Source organism: Microcaecilia unicolor, chromosome 3 (assembly GCF_901765095.1).
Source record: "Microcaecilia unicolor chromosome 3, aMicUni1.1, whole genome shotgun sequence".
Lineage (NCBI taxonomy): Eukaryota > Metazoa > Chordata > Amphibia > Gymnophiona > Siphonopidae > Microcaecilia > Microcaecilia unicolor.
Genome location: NC_044033.1, coordinates 89,094,896 through 89,109,785, shown reverse-complemented (window position 1 = coordinate 89,109,785; position 14,890 = coordinate 89,094,896). Strand labels below are relative to the sequence as shown.

The window sequence follows — 14,890 nt, the reverse complement described above, 5'->3', positions numbered from 1 at the left end:
CAAGTATCTGGCAGAAACCCAAATAGTCGCATCATTCCTTGGTATCAATCTTGGGGCAAGTGGTGGCTTCCCCCATGTCCACCTCAATAACAGACTATGGACTTTTCCTCCAGGAACTTGTCTAAACCTTTTTTAAACCCAGATACACTTTAGCACTGTTACCACATCCTCTGGCAATGAGTTCCAGAGCTTAAGTATTTCTAGACATTTTTGTGCTCAGTGCGTATTTCTTTAAGTACCATTAAAAACAAAAAATTCATAGAGAAAAACATACAAAAGAAAACATAGCGTCACGTCTGTGGCCGTGACCACCCTCAGACTTACCTTATTTCTGGGAGTCAGCTTCTAAGCTGGCTTCTGCCTATCCTTTCTGGAGTAGTTTTCCTTCTGTGTGCTGGCTGCTTCCAGCATGGCTCTAATTACTCCACTCTACTGCACCTGGGGGTGCTGCCTGAGTTAGCTCTACCTCTCTCCAGCCTGGCTCTGTTTACTCCTCTGTGCTGCACCTAGGTATTCTAAGTCTCTCTATGTTCTGTGTGCGCTCTGCCTGCTCCTTGGTTGGTGCTCCTCTCACCCGCTGGTGGCCAGAGCCAGTGGCTGCCATAGTTTGTCTTGCTGTTCCTACCCGTTCCAGACTTTAGCCAGGTCCGGTTCTTCCAGGCTGCCGGACTTGTCTCTCTTGTTTGTGCTTGTACAGCCTCTGTAGTTGCTTACTGATGGCTGCAGCTGCTCCTCAGGTGTTGAAGGGCTATATTAATCACTTAGAGACTGCAGCCCTTGCCTTTGCATCGTCTAAGGTCCCTGGTATGTTAGAGTGCTCTGTGCACTGCTACCTTGTCCAGTTCAGTGTGAGTTTCTAGCTTGTTACTAGTAGCTTGGGCATAGCTTTTCTTGTTGGCTTGTGTACAGCTTTACTAGTTCTCCTGTGTGTTGTGTTGTGTGAGTTCCTAGCGGGTGACTAGTTAGCTTGGGCATAGCTTTCTTGTTAGCTTGTGTTCAGCTTTACTAGTTCTCCTGTGTTTTGCTTAGTGTGAGTTTCTAGCTTGTGACTAGTTAGCTTGGGCATAGCTTTCTTGTTAGCTTGTGTATAGCTTTACTAGTTTTCTTGTGTTTAGCTTTCTGGTTTTCCCGTATGTGTTTTCCTTTGCTTCTGGAGCTTCAGCCCTAGCCCTGTCCGCTGCCAGTACTCCTTGCTAGTGGAGCTCCAGCCGTAGTCTTGCTGCTTGACCTGACCATTGCCTCAGTCTGACTTCTCTCTGCCTGCTGCCTGACCCGACTACTGCCTGAACCCGGATATTCTCTGCCTGTGGCCAGACCTGACTATTGTCGGAACCCGGACATTCCCTGCCTGTCTGCCTTGCTTTCACCTAGGTGCCTGGGGGCACTTCTGTATCCTGATTCCTGTTGTTCCTGCTTGCTAGTTCCGGTTTTCCTGTAAGCCCTTCCGGCTGCCCGAACCTGAGGGCTCAATCCTCGGGGAACGGTGGCTAAGCGTAGGTGAGGCCTAGGTCCAGTGTGTTCCAGTCCAGTGGGCTCCACTCCAGTGGGTCCCAGTCCAGTGGGTCCCAGTCCAGTGCGCACCCGTCCTGTGTATTCCAGTGCAGAACTCGAGTCCGGGGTTCCAGTCCAGCCTTGCCTCGTCTCTGCTTTGAAGGTGACCTTGCCTGCCACTGCTGCTCCACGGTAGTGGTCCAAGGGCTCACAACCCAGTGCTTCCAGGGAAGAAGCCTGACACATAGAGATGGCTGTGTGGCACCATTCCTAACTGGCCACACAAACATCCCAGCAGAGAGCAGAGGGGCAGCCTAGTGGCAGTGCAGTGAACTTCACATAAAGGGACCCAGGTACAATTCCTACTTTAACACTCTTATTTTGTGAGCCCTTCAGGAACACCTATAAACCTACTGTACCTAGCTGTACACTACTACAAAAGCCTACAGGTGTCTTTTATGTGTAGGTGCAGTTGGTATTATGTGGGTTTTAGAAGGCTCACAATTTCCACCACAAGTGTACTATTTAGAGTAAGATATGGACAGGGGTCTTTCTCTATGGTCCACTGCACTGACCACTATACTCATGGGACCAGTTTGCTGTTCTAGTAGGAATCGCCATATTATCTGAAGCTGTCACAGAGCCTGGTATGTATTGTCACTGTCACATTTTTTGGGTGGTGGGAGGGAGTCAGTGACCACTGGGGGATTAAGGGGATGTCATGCCTTAATCCCTCCAGTGGTTAGCTGGTCAATTAGGGCACCTCTTTTGTGACTTAGTCGCGATTGAAATAGGTCCAGATAAAAACATCCCAATTTTTGCCCAAGATGTTTTTATCTTGTTCCTTTATCTCAGGAAAATGTCCACATTTGGGGCCTGCCTGAATCCCATCCAAAACACGTTCCCCAACACGCCTCCTTGCAATTTAGACAAACTGCAGAAAAAAACATCTGAAATCTGAGTTTTGAAAATCGCAACTTGGTCATTTTCCCATGAAAAATGTCCATCTGGTGCTTTGTGCCACTTTTGAAATGTTTTTCTCTTTTGATAATGAGCGCTAAAGCAATATATTACAGAATGGGAAGGACACAAGAGGGAGTGGTATAAGCACAAGGCTAAAACTTTCAAATCACAGTGTAAAAGCTGTCACAGGTAACCATCCTGCTTATTTTCGAACGAGAAGGCCGGCCATCTTCCGACACAAATCGAGAGATGGCCGGCCTTCTTCTAAAGCCGGCCAAATCGGTATAATCGAAAGCCGATTTTGGCCGGCTTTAACTGCTTTCCGTCGCGGAGCCAGCGAAAGTGCAAGGGGGTGTGTCGGCAGTGTACCAAAGGTGGGACGGGGGCGTGGTTAAGAGATGGCCGGCTTCAGCCGATAATGGAAAAAAGAAAGCCGGCCCTGACGAGCATTTGGCTGACTTTACTTGGTCCCTTTTTGTTCATGACCAAGCCTCAAAAAAAGTGCCCCAACTGACCAGATGACCATCAGAGGGAATGGGGGATCACCGCTCCCCCAGTGGTCACCAACCCCCCTCCCACCCAAAAAATAAAAAACATTTTTTTGCCAGCCTCAAATTTCATACCCAGCTCCATGACAGCAGTATGCAGGTCCCTGGAGCAGTTTTTAGTGGGTGCAGTGCACTTCAGGCAGGCAGACCCAGGCCCATCCCCCCCTACCTGTTACACTTGTGGTGCTAAATGGGAGCCCTCCAACCCCCCCCCAAAAGCCACTGTACCCACATGTAGGTGCCCCCTTCATCCCTAAGGGCTATGATAGTGGTGTACAGTTGTGGGTAGTGGGTTTTGGGGGGGTTTGGCAGGGGTTTGGCGGGCTCAGCACACAAGGTAAGGGAGCTATGTACCTGGGATCATTTTGTGAAGTGTCCTGGCATGTGAAGGGGACCAGTGCACTACAAATGCTTGGATTTGGCCGGGTTTGAGATGGCCGCCATTAGTTTCTATTATCGGCGAAAACCAATTGCGGCCATCTGTAACGCCGGCGATCTCTAAGAGATTTGGCCATCCCCGACTGTATTATCGAAACAAAAGATGGCCGGCCATCTCTTTTCGATAATATACAGTAGGGTATGCCGCTTGATGGGGCCGGCGTTATAGATGGCCACCCCTGTTCGATTATGGCCCTCCATGCCAACAAGCTGATTGTTTGAAAAAGACTTATTATACTCAGGCATTTTTCTCTAAAAAAAAAAAAACGTTTAGAGAAAAATGCCTGAATATAATAAGGCTTTGATTAAATTTAAGATTACATTAAAGATACCTCAGAATGGAGTTGTGGGGAGTGGGTTTTGGGGGGCTCAGCACACACGGTAAGGGAGCTATGCACCTGGGAGCAATTTCTGAAGTCCACTGCAGTGCCCCCTAGGGTGCCCGGTTGGTGTCCTGGCATGTCAGGGGGACCAGTGCACTACGAATGCTGGCTCCTCCCATGACCAAAGGGTTTGGATTTGGTCGTTTTTGAGATGGGTGTCCTCGGTTTCCATTATCGCCGAAAATCAGAAACCACCAAGTCTAAGGACTACCATCTCTAAGGTTGACCTAAATTTCCAGATTTCATCGTCCAAAAAAGAGCCTGCAGCATCGGAGCCTGTTTGATTTTTTTAAATATAGCTTTACGTCCCCCCAAAAAACGTACATTTTGGGCGCCCCCCCCCCCCCCCCCCCGCGCAATAATAAAAACATCCTTTTTGGCTGTGCTTCACTCAGCTGAGAGACCTGGCAGTAAGGGAGGGACATCCAAGCAAGTAGAGTTGTAGCCAAATGGTTAGAGCACTGGTCTTGTAATCCAGAGGTGGTGGGTTCAAATCCCACTAATAGTTTTGTTTAAAAAAAAAAAAAGAACGAGCACTTGGATTTTTTTCCAACTTTTTTAAGTTGTATGAAGTCCTTATTGAACATTTATCAAAACAGCATAACAAAATACAGCACTCCAGCACAAGTAAGTAATAGCATAACTGATCAGCTCCAGGTCTCTCTCAGCCAATCCCAGCGCATTTAACTCTTACCAGTATCAGCTAAATGCGCTGTGATTGGCTGAGAGAGACCTGGAGGGAGGGACGTCCAAAAAGTTTTGATTTGTGTCCTCTCACGTCCCGATTTTCTGGGCTGGAAGGCTCCTCCGTATCGTCAGGTTAGTTTTTATTTCTTGCCTCTGAACTGCACATTAGCTTGTAGCCTGTAAAAAGAGCTTCTTTGTAGAGGGAGTTTTTTTTATAGTGAAGGACGTCCATAAAGGACATCCTTGGCATGCGCAGAGCAGCCAGCATAATGCTTGGCTGCTCTGCGCATGCTCCACCGGCCAATTGGCTGACTGTTTAACGATGGAATAGAGAATGCAAGTGAGCTACAACGAGCAGCTCATTTGCATTCCTATTCCTTGATGCATGCCCATTCCTTACCGATTCGCTAAGGGAATCTGTAAGGGCAGGGCTCTAACGATTGATTAGTGCATCTAGCCCTCAGTATGGCAATACTTACGTATCTTTCCAGCATTGCCCCCCTCCCCCCGTCTTTGTCTGCTGTCATCTGCTGTGAAGAAGCCTGTAAAATGTATTGGATATTTTCCTGCATTATGTTCTAAAGTGTATTTCTCCTATTTGGCCAGCAGGTGGTGTTCCTTTGCGTAAAGCTGTTACAGTCCTTATCCTTTTTTTATTGTATCTGTATTTGCTGGTCATTCAACCACACTGTGCTTAATGTTTGAGCCCTAACATATATTGCTTTATAAACTTTCCCAGACCATCTATATTCATAGTCTTTTACACATTTTCTTTCACTTAGAATATAGATATATTTTTCCAGCCATCTGGTAACTGTCATTAGAGACCTGGGAATTGTTTATAGAGCTAAACTGGTACCCATCCCAAGCCCAGGTGCCCATTTTTTGATATTTGAGCACCCCAATTTTAAATGTTATCCTGCTGCTGCAACAGCAGGGACCAGCAACACCTTACGAAAGCCTAAACCCCTTTCCCTGCCAAATATTTTTATCTTGGTCTTCCCCAGAACACTCCTACCCCTGGTCTGGGTATAAGTATTCTATTTTATGGAGGTAATTCTACAAAGTAAATGCTAAAATTTACACAACAGTTACATGTGTAAATGTTTATACTACTAGCATTAGCGGGCATTTGTGCACACATGCTCATATATGCCAATGTACTGCCAAAGCGCTATTCTGAAACTGTGCGCATATCTTTGATAGCACATAGTTTGCAAGTGGACATATACATGGGTGGAGCATGGGTGAGGCACACAATTACGTGCATAAATTACAGAATATAGTAAGTCACACATGTATCGCCAGACGTTAGACATGAGCATATGCACAGTAGGGCCTAACTTTCTTTATAAAATGTGTCAATCCTCTGGGCACCTATATATAGGTGCACTGTTATAGAGCTGTCATATTATAACCTCCCCAAAGCCACACCTACCTTGATATGGGTATGCAGTTGCTAACACTTTCTAATCAGTGTTCTTCACTGATGCCATGTTGTCGCCACCCATCTCTTTGATGCTGATCCTATTGCTTCTGTTTTGAAGGAATAAATGTGAGTCGGTTGATATTGTGTATGTGGATTTTCAAAAGACATTTGACAAAAGTACCTTATGAAAGACTCCTGAGGAAATTATAGTCATGAGATAGGAGGTAATGTCCTATTGTGGATTAAAATCTGGCTAAAAGATAGAAAACAGAGAGTAGGGTTAAATGGTCAGTATTGTCAATGGAGAAGAGTAGATAGTGGGGTTCCCCAGGGGGGCCGGTGCTTTCTAACAAATTTATAAATGATCTAGAGATGGGAATAACTAGTGAAGTAATTAAATTTGCTGATAACACAAAGTTATTCAAAGTTGTTAAATCACAAGAGGATTGTGAAAAATTGCAAGAGGACCTTACGAGACTGGGCATTCAAATGGTAAATGACATGTAATGCAATCAAGTGCACAGTGATGCATGTGGGAAAGAGTAACCCAAACTATAGCTATGTGATCCAAGGTTCCACATTAGGAGTCTGCGACCAGGAAGATGATCTAGGGGGGTCTCTTACTAAGCCACAGTAGCGTTTTTAGCTTGTGGTAGAAATCAGCTGGCAGTAAACACCCTTTATATTCCTATGGGCATCTTAGCATTTCCTGTCAGCTGATTTCTACCTTGAGCTTAAAACGCTACCACGGCGTAGTAAAAGACCTCTTCGTTGCTTATACTTTGAAAACCTCTGTTCAGTGTGCAGCGGTGTCTAAGAAAACAAATAGAATGTTAGGTATTATTAGGAAAGGAATAGAAAGCAAAAATGAAAATATTATAATGCCTTTGTATCTGTCCATGGTGCAGCTGCACCTTGAATATTGTGTGCAGTTCTGATCACCGCATCTCAAAAAAGATATAGCGGAATTAGAAAATGTACAAAGAAAGAGGATGAGATGACTTTCCTATGAGGAAAGGGTAAAGGGGGGAGGTTCTATATATGTCGCCTAAGGATCGGTGCTGAAATCAGTGCTGACTAAGCGTTTTCTATAATCGACATCTAGATTTAGGCACTGAATACAGAATGTACTTTGTTGATATTTCAGCGCCTAAATCTATTCACATCCATTTACACCATTGAAAATGTGGTATAAATCCCTGCATGTAGGTTTAGGTGCCCTGGGCCATATTCTATAACTAGGCACATAAATTTCGGAATGCCCACAAAACACCTTAACCATGCCCCTTTTTGTCTGCATGTGTTAAAAGTTTGGCACACATCATTACAGAATATGCTTAGCGAGCTGTGTGCCTAAATTCTAATCAGTGCCAATTAGTGCTCATTATTGCTTGTTAAATGCTTTTATCTGCACTCATTAGCTTGTTAAGTTACGCGCATTGATATGAAATCCGCATCGATTTCAGCACAGCTCTCTAGGCGCTATATAGAATCCAGAGGAAAGCGGCTAGGGCTCTTCAGCTTGGAGAAGAGACAGCTGAGGAGATATGATAGAAGTCTGTAAAATAATGAGTGGAATGGAATGGTGGACATAAATCGCTTGTTTACTCTTTCCAAAAGTACTAGGGGGTACGCAATGAAGCTATTAACTAGTAAATTTCAAACAAATTGGAGAAAATATTTCATCGCTCAACATGTAACTAAACTCTGAAATTTGTTGCCAGAAAATGTGGTAAAAACAGTTAGCAGGGTTTTAAAAAGATTTGGATAACTTCCAAAAAGAAAAGTCCATAAGCCATTACTAAGATGGACTTGGGGAAAATCCACTGCTTATTTCTAGGATAAGCAGCTTAAAATGTATTTTACTGTTCTGGGATCTTGTACCCTGAATTGGCTACTGTTGGAAACAAGATACTGGGCTTGATGTTCCTTTGGTCTGTCCCAGTATGGCAACACTTAACGTACTTATCTGCACTGACTGTATTTAAACAGATGGTTTACATTCCTTAGAATATTATCTGCTTGTTTCCATAATTTGACCATTTGATAAATTGTTCCATTCTTCTCCCAACCTGTTGCTCCGTTTCCCTCTTTTGAACCTATATGTCAGGGATTCCACCCCAAATCTAAAGGAATGAGTTGAAACCATACAGTGAACTGTGGAGAGCTCCAGCTCTATAGCTTATGTCCTGCGTCTGTCATGATACCTGAGCTGATGTACAAGGGTGAAAGAAATTATATAGGACAAATATTATACTAGGCAAAGTGTAAAAGGACGACCTGGAGCTTTCGCTTTGCTGGTCACCATATCTCAAAAAAGATATAGTAGAATTAGAAAAGGTACAGAGAAGGGCGACGAAAATGATAAAGGGGATGGGACGACTTATGAGGAAAGGCTGAAGCGGCTATGGCTCTTCAGCTTAGAGAAAAGACAACTGAGTTAAGATATGATAGAGGTCTATAAAATAACGAATGGAGTGGAATGGGTAAACGTGAATCATTTGTTTACTCTTTCCAAAAATACTAGGACTAGGGGGCATGTGATGAAGCTACAAAGTGGTAAATTTATAACGAATTAGAGAAAAATTTTCTTCACTCAATTTGTAATTAAACTCTGTGTAAAAAATGTAACGAAGGATGCTATATTGGAGAAACAGGCCAGATGCTTAAGACAAGATTTAATCTGCACAGACGTCACATGAAGATAGCCGGTGCCAGTCAGGTTCCCACCCCGGTGGGCCAGCATTTTACAAGACCAGGACACTGCACCAGTGATTTCATAGTGAGAATCCTGAAAGGTAACTTTAAAACAATACAGGAACATAAGACCTTTGAAGTCAGAATGATTGAATATTTTGACACCCAACAGACAGGACTTAAGAACGATCTGGGTTTTCTAGCCCATTATAAACCATAAAATTGTATTTCTCTGTTTATCACCTTCCTCTCACCTACCCACACCCATCCTGTTAGATTATCAATGAAATGCTTTGATGTCTCCAAGCATACCTCCTACCTACCCCCACACTCCCACCCTGTCAGACTGTCAAAGTAATGCTTGGATGTTTCACTTATATATACTATCTGCTACCACATTTGCTTATTTCCGATCTGACGAAGAAGGGCAACCTTTGAAAGCTAATCAAGAAATGTATTAAGTTATGTCCAATAAAAAAGGTATAATCTTATTTTCTTTTCCATGTTTTATTTTGTTTGATTTCTATTGATATAATTAAACTCTGGAATTCGTTGCCAGAGAATATGGTAAAGGCGGTTAGCTTAGTGGGGTTTAAAAAAGATTTGGACGGCTTCCTAAAGGAAAAGTCCATGGACCATTATTAAAAAGACTTAGGGAAAATCCACTGCTTATTTCTGGGATAAGCAGCATAAAATGTATTGAACTTTTGGGGGGATCTTGTCAGGTATTTGTGACCTGGATTGGCCACTATTGGAAACAGGATGCTGGGCTTGATGTCCCAGTGTGGCAACACTTATGTACTTATGTAATATATGAGTAAGATAACTAGGAGAAGACCAAGTTCTTGAAACTGCATTGCCTAATACAATACCGAGCTATTTCGACTTTACAGATACTGCAAGCCATGTTACAAAAAGTATTAATCAACATGAATACGATTGATAGAGAACAATGTTGGTTTGTTACTACTAAGGAATTAATTATTGTTGTATTATTTGACAATAGCAGTTAATTCTTGATGAAGCACACTTTCCCTCTTCAGTTTTTTAAATTTCAGATTAATAAAGCTGTACTGCCAACCTTGAACAAACTGTTGTACAGTCAACACTTCTTTTTTTTTTTTTTTTAACTATAAGAAATACTAGAAAAATTCACCACTGTGGTGGTAGCTCCATTGTGATAGCATGAGTTATTTTAGATTGCCTTCTCAGTTATACAAAGCGTATATTTAATACCTTTTTCTGTAGTGTTTTCGTTGCATTATGAAATAAGGATAGTTAAAAGAGCTGAAAGAGAATTGCCACAATTTTTTAAAAAAGAATATTGTGGTATTTTCTATATGATGGTGCAGTAGGTGAGAGCCTCCCTTTTTTACTGCATTTGTCTTCTGATGTCCTACCATCATACTCATACAGCCTTCCTGCACTGAATATGAGATGCAGTCTGATTTGTAACCATAACTAGGTCTTTTGCAGGGCATGGCTTTTCCAGGAAGTAACAGTGAAACAAACATTGGCAAGAAAAAATTATCAAAAAGAGAGTCTGATTTTTAAAATGAAAGCTGTTTCAAAAATTATCATCTCTCCATTTGATTGACTGGTGTTTGTCTTGAAGTAATACATACATAACATAGTAGATGACGTCTCATCTAAAATCTGCAACAGTCCCTTTTAAGGCATTACTGAAGAATATTAAAATGAATCTGAGATGTGTAATTAGAGAGGCTGGTGGATTGTAAAATCCACTGAGGTGACTTAGCAGTTTAACAATAATATACAGGGAGACATTTCTTGTTGTTTTGGAATTTGTGTTGTTTATATTTATTTTTGGTTTGGTATATTTTTTTTCTTTAATCTGTTTTATTAATGGTAGATAATCCTTCTTTAAAAAGGTAATTCATTTTTATTGTGCTGTTTTTTTCTTTCATCACTTTACTGCCTCTTGCCTGACAGCTGCATTGAGTATATCAGTTGTTTCCTGCAGATTTATTTCATGGCCTCTCACAGTTCTGTCTGATAACCTCATGTGCCCTTGGTTGGAATGAATGCAGTCCTGGGAACAATGCTTGTGTATATGTTGCATGCAGATGCATAACATATTTGGCAGTTGCTCCTCCTAACCAATTAAAATAACATTTTGTATGAATACATAGCTATCTTTATTCGAGAAGCTTTTTCTCTTTTTTGTTAACTGACAAAAATAGTTTTCAGTGATCAAGTTATAAGAATAAAGGCAAATTCATACTGATGCTGTTTAGAAGGGCTTGACCATTCTTGTTGGAAATAGAAAAAAAAGTGTAATTATGGAGCATAATTTCATCTTGAAGTGACCTTTTACAAATATCAAAACATTGTGTGACTCTATTACTCTTATCCCTTTCTCCAACCACTGTTCAAATCTGTAAGCTTTGCCAAATAAATAGGTATTTACCTGTGACATCTGATCTTGACCAATATGTCAGTGCATTGTATAATTGAGAGATGTTTAGAATACTGCCTGTGGTGCTTTTGTTGATAGACTGCAATTGATGTCTGTCAATCAGCTTGTCAAACTTGATGAGGGGGGAAGAAGACTTTAATTTCTCTAAATTAAAACAAGCAAAACAGCATATATACCTATACTAGTGCAGACTATTTTGCAAGATTTTCCTCCTACTTTGTGCCTATTGCCAAAGTCCTTAGTGAATTGAACCATAAAACAAAATAAATGAATTTTAATTTAATAATAGAAAAGTGGATTTTATAAAGAGAGAAAATGAAAAACAAAACCTATATACCTAGCTATTTAAAGCACACAGTGGGTCCTTGTAAAGGTTTGTGGCAACATAATATAGTTTTCGAAGGTCATTTCAGGATACTAAACTGTAAATTGAGAAACCGCAGAACCAGAAAAACATGATGGACCAGAATCGATTAAAGGGCCAGAACAAATAAAAGAACAAGGCCTTTGCACATATGGAGGCATATTTTCAAAGCACTTTGGGAGGCTAAGTTCCATAGGTTTCTATGGAACTTTGGGAGGCTAAGTGCTTTGAAAATGAGCCTCTTCGTATACATAATACTTTGCATTTATAAGTATGATTGAAGAAAGTGTTTTTAAGCTACAATTTAAAAACCTAGCTAAGTAGAAATAATGTGTTCATCCAAAATATTTCTAATTTAGGGCCTCCTTTATCAAGCCACGCTAGCAGTTCCTGGTGTGGTAATACCAACAAAGCCCATTCACTTTGGGCTCCGTCGGCATTGCTACATGGGAACCACTAGCGCGGCTTGATAAGATGCCCTTAGTATCAGGTAATCCTAACTTTTGTGTGTGTGTGTGTGATCTTGGCTGTATCTTTTTTTCATCCATGTAGATCAGTCCAGTTATATAGGCAGTCGAAAAGAGAAGATTCCTCAACATTGATAATGCCTAGAATAGAGTAGTATAGTGTTTCATTATATCTTTATTCCTGATCTTAGTCATCCTTTACTCCCACTCCCTTTTTTTTTTAGAAATGCAAACTTTATGCACTTTCTTCATTTTGTTTTCTTCATTTTTTTATGTTATTTAAATAGATTTAAGATTTAAGAAAACTTGAATTTGTTTTATATGTTTCTCTTAATTTTTATATTTAATTCTATTATAATTGCTTGCTTTGTTATAGCATATTTGGATTGCAAAGTTTCAAGGTTTCTTAAGACTGGATAAGAATAAGAAATACTTTTATTAATTATTATGCAGTTGAAAGCACAAAGCTGCTGCTGGTATATTTTGCAAATAATGCTTATACTACTATTAATAATAATTAACTAAAACCACTTGACTATTAGTGACATAAGATTGCAGACCCTCATGGGCTTATGAGTAACAACAAAGATGTGGCTCACTGGTTCTCCTGTTTTATTTCCTGTATATGTCCATTTTGTAAAACCAGCTCAGTGCAAACGAGCTTTCATAGACTGCTTTCTACTAATTTATTTGTATAAGTTATGTACATGCTAATCCCAGTTTATTTTCCATTTCGAGTGACTACCAATGTTTACCGCAAACTAGATTACTGTTATTTTTTATAGACATGACTCCTTAAAAACACAGTGGTAAATGTTGTAATATACTAATGAAAATCCCCATATTTTTAAATTTCTATACATTTCCAGTAAATGTTCTTGATTTGGGACCCTTTCACTAAAGTAAATTAGATTTTGCAGTTACAGCAGCTTAATGCAGAAAGGTAAGGTGCTGTAGCTATAAATCTGATGTAGCAGCTATTACAGACATGCCCAGCATCTTTCTTCGCAGATCTTGTATTAACATTTCAATTAATATGTGGTACTCAGTTGCAATTAGTGCAGAAGCACTTAGAAACAGAGAAACATGACGTCAGATAAAGGCCATATGACCCATCCAGTCTGCCCATCCTCTGTAACCCCTAACCCTTAGCACCTAGAGCGCAAATTTGGGCACTCAAGTTATAGAATAGTACCAGTTGGTACCTAAATTAGGTGCCAATTAATTTTAATTACCAATATTAGCCTTTAAGTGGCATTAATTTGCACTAATTTGTAGTTATACGAGTAACTGCATTTAGGCACTATTCTACAAACTTGGGGTCCTTTTACTAAGGTGCGCCAAAAAATGGCCTGCACTGTTGTAGGTGCGTGTATTGAATGCACGCATGTCCATTTTTCAGCACCCCTGCAAAAAAGGCCTTTTTTGTTTTGGCCAGAAATGGATGTGCAGCAAAATAAAAATTGGCATGTGTCCATTTTGGATCTGAGACCTTACTGCCACCCATTGACTTAGCGGTATGGTCTTGTGTGTTAACCGGACGGTAGTCGTCAGTGCGCGTACACTGCCAATTACCACCCAGTTAGCGCGCCATAAGGTAGAAAATAAAAAATATTTTCTGCCGCATATATTGGACGTGCATAAAAAATGGAATTACCACCCGGGGCATGCGGTAGTTCCGAATTGACACGCGCAGGCGCCTTAGTAAAAGAGCCCCTTAGCACCTAAATGCTATCGTGCATAACTTCAAAGGGGGCATGCGTATGGGCAGATCAGGGGCATGTCTTGCAGTTGCAAAGTATAAGTTATAGAATACTAACTCTTACACATGCAACTGCCAACTTTAGTCACCACCATTAGAGGCTGACCAAAAATACTTTTTTCAGTTTTGGCAGAAACCAAAACTGCAGGCGAAACTCATCACCTGGATTTGGCCGAAACTGAAACCAAAAACTCAAGTTTGAATGTGAACCAGTGGGGGTCGCTGGGGATTGTCAGAGTTTGCAGTCTGTATCCCTCTGCTAAACCCATAGTATCCAAGCCAGTATATAATAATTTAAATATTGAAAGACTGTATTATAACTCCAAGCAAGATAGCCTCCACATCCCACTACTAATGAAAGCTGTAACTAAAAGTCATGGTGCTTTTATAGTGACTGACTTTGCACCACAGTTGGAGTGACAGCTGACGCCATAACTCCACAGAGAGGTTAATTCCTAAAGAGCTTATACCAAATTTACAGACATAAATTCCTGCTAAAAATTTCTATCGAATGCATTTATTTGGTGCACTCTATTTACCATATAAACCTTTGTGGAAGATCATAACTGCACATTACTTGCAATCGCAGTACAAAAAAAAAAATACAAAAAGCATCTCCCAGGACTACTTTACAATCCCTAATGGTTTAGTCAGGGCAGAATCAATGCCCCCAATAGCAGCAGCCATTTTCAGAGCAGAGATGGAATGGGCAGAAGTAACTAGGGCTCACTCCTGCCCTATCCTACTCCCCTGGATCACCAGAGATTGTAAAATAAGCTTAGGGGGCCTACAGTGGTGGATGCACTCAAGGGTGTCTGGGAGGGGGGGCGACTCAAGTTCGAGGGGATGGAGACAAACAGGATAAAGCATAAATTTTCGGCTTCCACCAAAGACACATGGTCATTTTCTGTCAGAACCGAAATTATAATAACCTTTTGGCCAAAACCGAAATCAGACAGAAAAAGGATTTTAGGCCAGTTTCAGCACTGTAATTGAAAATGAAATTTGGGCAGCCTCCGACCATTTACACCTGCCTTTGACATAGTGTTTGTGCTCACACCTAAAGTAAGGTGTGCGCATGCCAACTTATGCTCCACTCTATAACAACAATATTATGCACAGTTGCTGTTATAGAATTGGCGCTTAGCACTCATTTTTTCACACCTAGCTTTTGGCATACTTTCTTGAATCTGTTCTAAGTGGGTCTGTTCTAACTGCAGA

General features: G+C 41.1%; 1 protein-coding gene across 1 annotated transcript in view; it reads left to right on the top strand.

Annotated features, from left to right (window-relative positions):
- EHBP1 (EH domain binding protein 1) overlaps nt 1-14,890 on the top strand; it is a 763,964-nt gene that overhangs the window by 390,384 nt on the left and 358,690 nt on the right.